A 12,967-nucleotide genomic window follows, 5' to 3' on the forward strand; every position below is an offset into this window, starting at 1 on the left:
GTTTGAGAAAATTTGATGAGTTCTTGATCCAACTTTGGAGAATGTGTTTTTCTGTTATGCTTAGGAGATGATTTAGATTATATATGTGCACTTAATCCAAGCTTTAATCTTGTTAATTATCATTTGGCTTAATTAAGTGATAATGTAATTTTTGCAAATGAGGGCAAATTGGTCAATACACAATGACAGCACATGCCAGCTCACAATTGGTTCCAACATGTCCAAAACACCATATGTGAAGTGTAGAAACAATTCCCATTGCAATTGGTCATGTATTTCTCAAACTCACCATGTATTTGCAAAATGTCCATTTTTGTCATTTCCATTTTTCAAGACAAAACTCAAACCATGTGCATTAACCATGAAATGAATATTCAAACACACTTAAAATGCCATTCCTGAGGTGTTGGAAAAAGTCCCATTCAAAAATTCCCAATATTTTGACTTTTGGACAATTTTGCCCCTGGTCCAATTCAGCTGTCCAGTTGAAAAGTGACTTTTTGCCTTGGCCATTTTTGAACAAATCCAATGATGCACCCTCAAAGTACATGTCAAATGGAGTTTGTGCATATAAAGAACTTGCAATTTGGACAAAGTATGTGGTAGTTATGACCTCCTGATTACGGGTCTTTTCTGAAATTCACTGAGCCATATTTTGCAAACCGTACATTGGATTTTCAAGTTCTTGGACTTTTTGGAAAGGTGAGAACAAGATCTACATCTGTCATGTTGAACAATTTTTCATTTGAAGCTTCCTTGGACTTCTGTTTTTGAGGTCAAAAACTTTCCACTTTTGGAAACTTCAGTTACAAGTCACTTGCTATTTTTGGCAGTTTCTGTCCTGACTTGATTTTCTTCATTTTTAAGCATTGAGATGTCATTCAACACTTGTTCCAACATGAATGAAGTGTCTTCAACTCATTTCCACCTCCAAATCCATCAGATCATGTACAGTTGACCACAGTTGACTTTTCATCTGACAGATGAATCTGGCAATGCACAGATCAATTTGAACCCCAATCTCCAACTGAAATGGCTCAAGGGTGAAACCCTAGCCTCAATAAGCACCATATAATCACAAAATGAAACTCATAACCATCAGAAACCTCATCTCCTGATCCAGCCCTGACTGGCCCAATACAACTGATTAGGGTTGACCAGTGGTCAAAACCCTAATCTCAAGGAACGTTCTTCAATCTCCTGATGACATCCAACCATGATGATGATGATGTATCAATTCAAACAATATGAAGACCAATACCCTTGGAGAATCATAAAACCCTAATCCACAGCCCAATCCTCAGATGGCCCATGATCAATCAATAAAACCCTGACTTGCACTTGACTTCCTCATCTTCTGATCAAGACTTGGGAGGATGACTTGCACCATGTAACCACATGTTATGCAATATGAGATGCCTAATGACCTAGAATGAAATGCAAATATGTTAATGCTAGTCCCAAGAGAGGAGGGCAAATTTTGAGGTGTTACATAAAGCCGTCAAAACGCAGATAATACACTCGCATGGAAGATTATCCATAACCGGGTTGTAGGTTGTTAAATGAATAATCGACCGAAAAAGAAAGGCATCTGGGTACCAGACTAGGTATGCAAAAGATGACCAATCAACAGGGGATAAAGCTGCTAACTCGGAGCAAGTATCCAAAAGAAGGGGAAGACCCAATGGGGACAATACTGCTTGATCAAGGCGAGTATCCAGAGGGGAAAGAATATCAATATCACAAACCGGATACTGATAACTGCACAGAGGGAGTTACATCTACCGGTTTGTAGGCAGAAAACCACGGAAAAGTAACCAGTCATGCATAGGATGAACACACAGGGTTAACTCCACCAAGGGGGTGAAAGTGGGATTTTACAACTACCAGCTTGTAGGTAGAAAACCACAAAGATAGGACTTACAACTACCGGGTAGGTAGAGGCCAATAAAATCCGCTGAGGATGAAATGAATGAGTGCCGGTTAGTGAGCGACTATTCATTTATGCCCCAGGGCAGCACAAGAGATAGTCAACAAGAAGCCAATTTAGGATCGATCCAAAAAGGCAGACTGAATCAAGACTCATCCTAATGAGGAAAGAGCTCAATAGGGAAAACCCATCCTGTTAGGGAGGGAACGGAAGCAACCGTCATCCACGAGGATGTATCTCAGTGGGGAAATGGCAGGAAAAGATTAACACTTTCTGCTTAAGGGGTAGACTCTATATGGAGAGATCAGACACATCCACATCTGCTTAAGGAAAAAAGACCCAAGCTTGGCAAGACGCTAACAATTGGGGAGTAACACTGTTGGGGATACCCACTCGACTGAGGAATCACTTGTTGGGGAAACACCAACCTCTCAATTATGCTGATGAAACCAATCCTGAAGCCGATCCAATGGCGCGATGCTAAACTTTTTCCAACAACCCGAGCTCGGCTGGTCGCCACGGCCTAGGGCTAATGGATATGCTTGTAATGTTGATGCATGAGTTTTTTCTTGCTTTACACAATGCCCCATGATTATGGAAATGCTATGCACTAATGATGCGATATGCTATGCTTATCTAAATGATGAATGCATAAACACACGTCTCCTTCAGAGACAACACCGGGGGAACTCCAGGAACTGTGCTGGGGAATGGTAAAGCGACTTCTCTGGGAGGAAGACTCAACCAATCTTCAGATAGGATAAACCCTGCTTTGGAGAATGTCTGTTACTCCGCTAGGGATAACCCATGCGATCCATAGGTAGAATCAACTCAGCTGGGGATGCCGATATCAGTCTTCTACAGAAACTCGTCCAATCCACTGGTAGGATGAACTCTGCTGGAGAAATAAATGCTACTCTACTAGGGACGACCCAACCAATCCATATGTAAGAGAATCACTGCTGGAGATGTATTTCATGAGACCCGCTCCACTCGGGGAACTTGCTGAGGAAAACCACACCATTCTGCTGAGGAGAACAATCCTAGTGGAGAGAACAACAACCGTAGCAGTGAGAGTAACAACTCTGTCGAGGATGATAGCACGTCATATCATACTGGAGATGAATTCCCACAAACCTGCTTGGGATAGGCACTCACGGCCATACTGGAGATAATAGCATCACAAAACCAATTGTTGGGGAACACACCAACAGTCTACTGATAAACTCCACTAGGGGACTCCCGGGGAAAATAACTGCCAGGCGCTCAGCGGGGATTCTCAACTGGGGAAATCTGCAAGCATAGGCCTGCCGGGGAAAAGCAATCCTTAGATCTGCTGGGGAAAGAAGGTACTGTCCACAGGTATCTCTGCAGGGGAAAGTAATTCTGATAGCTTCAATACTGGCTAGGGCCGGGGACGTGACAACCTTCAGGCTTGCTGAGGAGACAACGATCTCGAATCTGCCAGGGAGATCACACTCTTAATCCTCTGGGGAGATACAGCTTGTTTGACAGGGATGTCGGTCGACTCGTCGAACACTGGTATCCATCATCCACCCATAGTGTTGACTTTCCACTTTTAAGAACTCCCAGACTCTTCTGGACTTTTCTGCTCCATCATCTTGTATTTCCCACTCGTCCGTACTTCACGGAGGTTGAACTCTTGGGATTTATGCATACTTTCCAATCATCAGACTTTGAAGAGTCTTCTTGATTAACTTTCCAGGATCGTTGTCGTAATCCTTCACCGTCTTTTCACGGTTCATCTATCCCTTGCCCCTGGTTGGACTCTGAGGGGATCTTTTGTCAAAAAGGTTCAAATTACCACTGGTAAGTGAATGAAGATGTCTAACTGCACTTGCACCAGAGATCGTTAGATAAAAAAACGTGCCCCAGGTATACCCCATGATAAAGCTCAAACAGCACTCTACTGGGGATGCCCCACAATAGAGCTAATAGGGACTTGGAGGGAGAAATGTTGCACTACTGGGGACATGAAGATGAACATCCTCAAACAACACTGCGTCGGGCAACTTCACTGAGGAGAGACCATACGAGGTCCTGTAGGACAAAGATACAGTCACGCTCGAGATACGAACAATTGTCTTATCTGTTGGTAATCATACCACCCTTGGGAGAGCACTGTGGGTCTCCTAAGTATCCTTCCATCATTGTGAACGTTCGCTTTGTTTAAGAACAGTTTTTGTGAAAAATTTGTTTATTTTGAAAACAATGATACTTTATCAATTAAAACATGCAAAACGTTTGTTGAGTTGAAACAAATAAGAGTGCAAATAATTGGATAAAAGCTCAAATTGATGTGATGGGATGGTAGTCTGCGAAGGGCGAGACTCCATAGATCTGTACAAGTTTGAAATCGGTGATATATATTGGAGAGGGCTACATTGAGCATAATGACCTTTCCTCTACCATTCTGAATTTTCGATGTATTCAAAACTTCAGTCGACGACAAATCGAGAATTCCTGACGGATGACAGATATAGAGCGCAGTCTTGTCAAGATGCAGTTACTTGCCAAATTTCTAATTTTTGCCTAGATTGCCCCAGTGTGAGGTGCTCAATCTAGCGGGATGCAAATTCTTTTTTCAATGTCTCTAACTTTTGCCTGGATTGCCCTTTCGGGTTTTCAATCCACCGAGACGCTCCTTTTTGCCTAAGTCGCCTTTTGGGGTGTTCGACTTAGCGAGCTTTTGCTTTTTTGTCTTAGGCGAAGTATTTCTTGACTGCATCGGGATTCACAGGACAAGTGAACTTCTTCATCCATTGTAGTAAGTGTTAAAGCATCGCCTGAAAAGGCTCTCTTGACAACATTCGGACGTTTGTAGCTTGTGAAGTCCACTTGCCCCTGGAATCGGGTGCGAAAGACAAGACTTTCCTGAGCACGAGGTCGCCTTCTTGGAACACACGAGGATTGACCTTCTTGTCGAATACTTTCATCACTCTCTGCTGATATGACTGACCATGACACATGCCAGTTGATCTCTTCTTTTTGATCGAATTCAGCATCAGCCAACTTGGGACTTTGAGGGTGCTATTTTCTTTTATTTCTTTCCTTTCTTTTTCTTTCTTTTGATTTCTTTTGATTTCTTTTGATTTCTTTTTTTTTTGATTTTGCACCCTCCTCTTTTCTTTTTTCTTTTTTTTCTTCCTTTTTTGTTTTTGATAATGCCCCAGTTGGCTGTTCTGCTGATTCTCGAGATGCAACTGAGTGATCTTCTTCTCTTGCTCAAGAAGTCGGGAAATCTCGTCAGGAATCCCTTCAACATCATCTTCGTCCGCTTCGAATACAGGGAATTCAAAATTGGGAGATGACGTCCGATCACTATGTTCAATGGGTTTGAGAAACAACCTGCATAATGATTTGATATGAAAAGCTCTTTGAAAATCAAACAAGACAATCGTTATGCAGATGAAAAGACTGCTTTTATTCCTGTTTTTAAAGGTTTTTTGTGATCACCAATTTCATGCAAAAAGCGAAAAGGGAAAACAATTGGAAAAACAAATGTTTTAACATGAATTATTTGAATGAAAATATCATTGCACAAAATGCTGCCAACAATGTCATCACTTCTCCTTTTGGCATGGGAGAAGGGTTTTTAAACAAAGTGATTGTTACTCTGACTTATGAAAAAAAACTGTAGAAAAGCCCACAGTGACCCAATTGTGGCAGACACCTCCAGGAATGATGAAATTGTTCAAATCCCCTGCGTCCTCTTCCAAGATAGCAGCATCCTTTTCTTCAAGTTGATCGTCATGGATGAATCCTCCACTCTTGAACAGACCTTGCTCATTGCATGCCCCAGAATAGTAGCCAATGCCAGCCCGGGATCGGTTAACCAGGAATAAATCCATCAACAGTACAAAGTCTGGCAAATATCTCTCTGAGTTCACAATTCTCTTGCTCAGGATGATCCATCAATCTGGCAGAGATGGCTCTGGTATAATACCGGCAAAGTGCGTCTTCAAAATAAATGAAGATCGCAGGGTCAGACCAGAGGACAGGAGACCGGAACAGAACCTGTTGATGCAAATGATGCATGAAGTGTTTATGCATATGCTTGTTTTTATTTCAAAGGAACTCGAGGGTTTTATTTGCAAACTTTGAAATATTTAGCATTTTGATCATATATGAGAATATCTCCTCAGATATATCAGGTGAAAAAAAATTTCCCGGTTTTTTCATTTTTTGCAAATAAACTCCTTTGAGTTCCTTGAAAATTTTCTTTTTTGTCTTTTTTTTTTCTTCCCCTTTTTTTTTTTGATTTTTTTTCATTGCGTTTCTTTTGAAAAATAAATATGCTATGATGCACATGATGCAAACTGGACTGGCTGGTTGTGCAAACTCTGACTAGGTCGAAGCTTCAGTCAAGATCAGAACATAAATCCAACTTATGGTCAAACTGATCACACTGTTGTCTGAACTAGAGTCACCAACAGAACCAAAGTCACCAACGGTACCTGTAACGAATAACCCTTCCCACTCACGGGCGTAGTCTAGGCCAGGGTAAAGCTGAGAGAAACGCAGCATAAATAACCTTTCGCAGAAATACTGTCATATACACACCCGAAGTATGTAACGACAGTATCCCACCAGGGTCTGAACTGCTCGTGATATCAATGTTCTGCTAAGTGGCGCCATACCACCCGCTTCCCATGAATCACTCTATTCCTAGGTTTCCTAGATTTCACTCATGGTCTGGGTATTGGACCTTTTACCTCAACTGACTCCCCCCCCACACAGAGAAAAACAGACAGCCAGCCAGTAATGAATAATGAATATGAATGCAAACATCAATGCACACAATCAATGCAAACAATAAATGTACATATATACAATGAATGCAATAAAATACAACAAGCAGAAAGCAACCAAAACCCTAATCCTAGAGAGCGCTAGGAGAGACTCGCTCAGGGAAGATGGACCAGCATAGGTCAACTTCTCTGTATCCCCAGCAGAGTCGCCAGCTGTCGCATCGCGCGAAAAACCGGCGGGAAAGAAAGAACAACAGAGCCGCCACCGTGCGTTATTTATCCCAAAAGAGGGAAAGGAAACGCTCAGAGTAAACCTGGGAAAGAACATGGTCTCGCGACCAAAGAGAATGGGTTCGGGAGTCGGTTATGCGAAGGGAAGGTATTAGCACCCCTACGCATCCGTAGTACTCTACGGGATCCACGCACAAAAGGAAGGAAAATTGGTTGCTAAACACTGCTCAAATACTCACACACACTGGCTGAAAGAGACAAAAGAAACTGACTGAAACTGACTCGGCAGGATATCGCATCCTGGGCCTACTTAGTCTATCAGGCATAGACATCAGAGTCGAAGTAGTTCGGACTGGGGAAACGACACATGCTCGCTAGGATATCGCATCCTATGCATACGTATCTTCTCGGACGAGAGAAGAATCAGAGCATTCGTAGCTCGGCTGACACGCACACAAACAAACACAGGCAAAGGCAAACATGGAGCCTGAATGCCAATCACTGGACTTACATCAGCATCCGAACCAAAACACACAAGAAGGCAAACATGGAGCCCAAATGCCAATCACTGGACTTACATTGACATCCGAACCTAAACACACGCACACTGGAACCCAAATGCCACTCGATGGACTTACATCAGCTTCCAAGCACACAACAACACAACAAGTTGATAGGGAGTCGGGGACTCGAGCCTATAACTGTCAAACACACACAAACAGACAGACAACAAATTGCTAAGGAGTCAGGCACTCGAGCCTAGCAACTGTCAAACAACACACACAAAAAAGAAAAAAGGGCGCCCGGAGAGATCAGCTCAATCTCCTGCCTACATACTTCATCTGGTATGAAGATCAGGGCGATGTAGTTCCCCTACGCAGGGATAAAGGACTAGCCTAACCAGATAACAGAGGGAGACACAACTAGGGAGACTACGACTCGAGCCTAGATGTTATCATGCAAATCATCCCTAAGTTATGGTTTCTAGCTAAATGGCACAAGGGCCAACCTATCCAAGGCAAACGCAGGAGAAGCAAGGTCTCAATTGCAACTAGGGCAAGAGACAGGGGATATCTCAATCACAACAGGGGTGAGAGAAAAGAGTTAGTGTTAGTGGTTAGTCAAACTCGACAAGACATCGCATCTCGTGCCTACGTATCTCATCTGAACATGAGAATCAGAGTTGCCGTAGTTCGGCCAAACAACTCTAAACATGGCTCACACAGGAAGCAAGCCACACACACTTGACTTTTGCACAAGGGCAAGTCAAACACAACCTATCTTGCACACGGGCAAGTCTAAGCTAAACCTAAAGAGGTAAAGCAAACAGGCAATCACAATCACAAAACACACTCTATATGCATACAAGAGGCTCAAGCAAAAGGTTAGGCACTAGGGCCAACTGGAATAGGGTAAAAGGTGCTCTTAACCTTGCCATTGAGGGGCTAAGGTGAAGCAGATGAAAGGATGAGTGAAGATAAGACTTCACAGCTCTTATCCCTGGCCTGGGAGAGCTCAAGACAAGAATGTGTGGGTTCAGAAAGTGGGAACCCTTCTACACATTTAAAACTGACTCAACTGTGCAATTGCACAAGATCTTGGGTTTTTATCTGTAATGCATCAACACAGTGGTGTGAGCAAAGCAGATGACACACTGAATATTGGGGGATAGATTGCATATCCCTACCTTCCACCAATTGCCTCTTCACTTAGGAGGTCTTTGACTCTATGCAAGGACAGAATTAAACATACACAAGCATTGCCTCTTAAGGAGGACTTCAGACAGTTTGCCCGGCCAAATAACAAGTCGGGTCTCCAGACTACATGAAGTAAAAGAGATTATACCTCAAGCAAGTTGCTAAAAAGCAAAGTAAGTCAAGTTTAGAGAACTTAGGCAACTAAAGTACCTGAAAAAGTCAAACCAATCAGTATGCAATTTAACAGTTGAAAGCAAAAGGAATGGGATTCACAGACAAAACAGATGGTCAACTGTACAAGGCACAAGACTCAAACACATGAGTCAAACCTATAAAACAAAGGTTAGCATATGATAAACAATCAAATTCAAACAAGTTTGAATGATCTTTGAGGCATTGGTGCTTAACCTGAAACAAGAACTCAATTGTAAGCTCAGGAGACCACTAGGACTAGCCTAGGGTCAAGGATGAAAGAAAAAGTCAAAACAGCAAAGAAAAGTCAACCAAAGTCAAGGTCAAACATTTAAGAAGCCATCACAATTGGGCCCACATTCAAATCATGCATTATTATCATTTCATGAACATTGGAAGTCAAAGTAAGGCAAATGCAAGCTCAAAGAAGTCAACAGAATGACTTGCATCAAAAGTCAACCCAAACATTTTCAAAAATCATCAAATAAATCACACTCAATCCTAACACCTAGCATGGTAGGCATGTAAAATTTCATGGCATTTGGATGAGAGGAGGGCAGTCAATGAAAATCATGAAGTCAAACCAAATTCAAGCATGCACAAAGAAAGTCAACAAGCATGGGTCAACTTCAAAAAATCATATCAAATTGAAAACAGATGAGAAATGAATGAGACTAACACCAATGCAAAGCTTGAGATGTCTAGTTATCACATATGAAATTTCATGATCATACAATATGGTATGAGAATTTCCCAAATGAAATGGAAATGTGTAGCACAAGAAGTCAACATTTGACTAGGCAGGGAAGAAAATTCTCAAATAAATGGAAAACAGCACAATCAATTCCAAGAAAAAATCACACATGAACTAGACATGTAAGGGAGGGATCATGCAAAATTTGGGGTCATTTGGATGTAAGGAAGCATGTTAACAAAAATTGGGAAAAGGCACATTCATATTGTGACACCAAATGTAACCTCTAACTTCAAAAAATCAAAGCTCACACACCACATATGATAAATGCACAAACTTTATATCAAAATGAAGGTGAATGTGTCTAGTTTTACCACAAAGAATTTCAGATGTAACATGAATATTTCACAAAAGAAATGGCAAGAGGTATCAATTTTGGTCACATAACACAAACCCTAGAGCCAATTAAAATCCAATGATCCAAAAAATCTATAAAAATAATGATAAAAAACTAGACATTTTCATGAGTTTGATGCAAAAAATTCCACAATTTTTGGAGTTAAAATGAATTAAATATGAATTATGGAAGTTGAGTGAATAAATGAGATAACATGAACAAAAAGGATGAATCAAATGGTCAAAGTAGTTGACTGCATGGCAATTTTGTAAATACACGCACCACTAACCAAAACGCCTGCGTTTAAGGCCAGGCCACGAAATATTTTTATTGGTTGGTTCTTAATGAAACAGTGTAATGAGCAACAGCAGCCAATAGCATTCATTCTTCTGGGCAGGGTTAGGGTTTAAACACAGCATCATGAACATCATCATCAACCATTCGAGTTTTTCACAAAAAATTCCAAAAATCCCAAACACATACATGGACATGATCAACAAGGTAAGGTGAACAACAATCCAACATTAATTCTCCATGAAACACGACAAGGTCCATGAATCAAGCAGAAGAACATCAATCATTAAACATATGGTCATGCATGAAACTTTCCAGAAATGGCTAAGGAGCATATCAATAGAAGCATTGAAGCATGGTGAGGACAAATCCAAGCATGATTTTCAGTATAACACAGCATGGGGTGCGATTCGAACAAAAAATACATATGAGCACAAAACTTAAATCTCAGATTTCTTACAACCTAGTCAACCAATTCATATGAGACAAAGTGCATCAGCTTCAGCATGTTAAGACCTATACTAAACATGTGGTAGTTTGGCAAATGAAGGAAATTAATACTTACTTGATTCTGAAGAAAAATCCAAGATGCAGTGATGTTTTGATGTTGCAGCCCGATACAGATGTTCACAATGGTGTATAGTGATGTATGCTTGATGCCTTTTTGCTCAGCTATGCATGAAAATGTCCAAATCGTGCTTGGCCATTGTTGGAGCTTGGTGGAAACAGAGTGAGAAAGAGGCTGCACAGGTGATGAATGGTGGTTCAAAGAGTCTACAAATGATGGTCAGAACTTGGAGGAAGCAAAAGCATTCGAGGGCCTTTGGAGCTTTTGGTCAGAAATGGCCTTCGAGCAAAAATGCAAGAAGATGAGAATGAGGTTTTTTGTTCTGGCTGCTATGTTTCTCTAGGTTTAGAAAATGCAGAAAAGATGGTGAAAAGCAATGGCCAGGGTTTTGTTCATTGAGAGTTCTTGACTGAGTTTGAAAAAATGCCAATGAGTGAGTTTTTGGAAAATGATTGAAGCAGGTTGGTTCTGCAGTGTATGTTGGTTGCTGCCACTTTCAAAGTGAGGACAATGTTCTGTTTGATGTTGTTGTTTTGGTTTGGAGTTTTATGACTTTGGAGTTTTTGACAGCTTTCTTGCCAAAATGCCAAAGCCAAGTTCTTTCTTTAGAATGAAGTTCTGCTGTGATGTGTTTGATGGTTGTTCACTGTGTTTCAAATGACAGAAAAAGGAGGTATTCAAATCTGCTGTTAGCAGTGTTATCCAAAAGGCAGAAAAATTCCTGAACCAGGCCCTCTTAGCAGTTGCTTTGTGGTTTTTAGTTTGAGTGAATTTTTTGGTCCTTGTCCCATATGGCTGCAGCTAGTAATGTTTAGTGACAGAAAACCCATCACCAAACCTGCTGTTGAGAGGTTGCTTCTGTGGCAAGGCAGTGTTTAGTGCTTTTGTGTTTTTTTTCTGACAGAAAAATTTCAATGCCCACTAACAAGGTGAGGTTTTAGAGGATATGAACAAATGGCTTTTGCTGCTATTACTGTCCTCCCATGACAGAAAAAATTGCCTGAATTCTGCTGTCTTGTATGCCAAGCATGGTCTATGGTTTTTGTGGGATGGGGTTGTACTTGCTCTGCACATTTCAAGCAGCTAGGGTATGGCCTCCTGTTGGTCTTGGCTGCACAATTAGGCTTCACATTGTGTTTCAATTGACAGCAAATCATGCCTCTCCATGCTGTTTGCTGTTGCTTCAATTTCTGAGGAGGAAAATGCTAAGTGAGAGAATAGGGATTTGTGTGGTTTGGAGGCTGCCATTGAATTTCAATATGATAGAAAAAAAATGCTGCATAATGCCTGCTGTCATAGTACAAAGCAAAGTGTGGAAGTATGGTGTGGAATGGCTGCAAGGTACCTTTTTCCAAATTTCAAACAAGCAAGGAATGGCCCCTTGTACTACTGGTTTTTTTTGGCTGCAAATATGTGTTCAAAATGACAGCAAAATGATCAAGAATGCTGCTAGAAGTACCAAGCATGGCAAGGTTAGCATGGAGTGGTATGGGTGCATTTGTACTTTTCTTACAATTCAAGCAACTAAGCAAAGGCCTCATGTACTGCATAATTTGAGCTTGCAAACACACTTAAAATGATATTTCTGAGCTGTTCCAATTGGCCAAATGTTGAAAAAATGTTTATATCAAAAAGTCAACTCTTGGTCAAACTTGCATTTAAATGAGAAAAGTCAAAATATGCCATTTTGATTGGTGAAGTTTTGGCTCATGAAATTTATATTTTTGGAAAGAGGGGATCAAATGTGACTTGTAGGAAAAAACCCCACCAAAATTGGCCAAACGGTTTGGGAGATATGGCCCTTTGAAGTTCAAGATTTTCTGAAATCGATTCGATCATAACTTGCCAACCACACATGGGAATTGAGAGTTCTAGGACTTTTTGGAAATGGGAGAACAAGATCTTCAACTTTCATGTTGGGCAAAAATTCATTTGAGGCTTGTATCATGATGTAAATTTGAGGATCAAGACTTTCCATTTATGGCAGGTTTCAGTTACAGGCCCAGTTTCTATTTTTAGAAATTTATGATCTGGCTTCAAATTATTCCATGATGGTGTTTGGCATGATGTATGATGACTATTTGGACATGAATGAACTCTCACAAACCAATTCCAATCATCCAATCACTGATTAAATGGACAGTTGACCAACAGTTGACTTTTAGGGTTTCTGACTGATTATGCATTGACTG

This window comes from Lathyrus oleraceus, chromosome 2 (genome assembly GCF_024323335.1).
Source record: "Lathyrus oleraceus cultivar Zhongwan6 chromosome 2, CAAS_Psat_ZW6_1.0, whole genome shotgun sequence".
Lineage (NCBI taxonomy): Eukaryota > Viridiplantae > Streptophyta > Magnoliopsida > Fabales > Fabaceae > Lathyrus > Lathyrus oleraceus.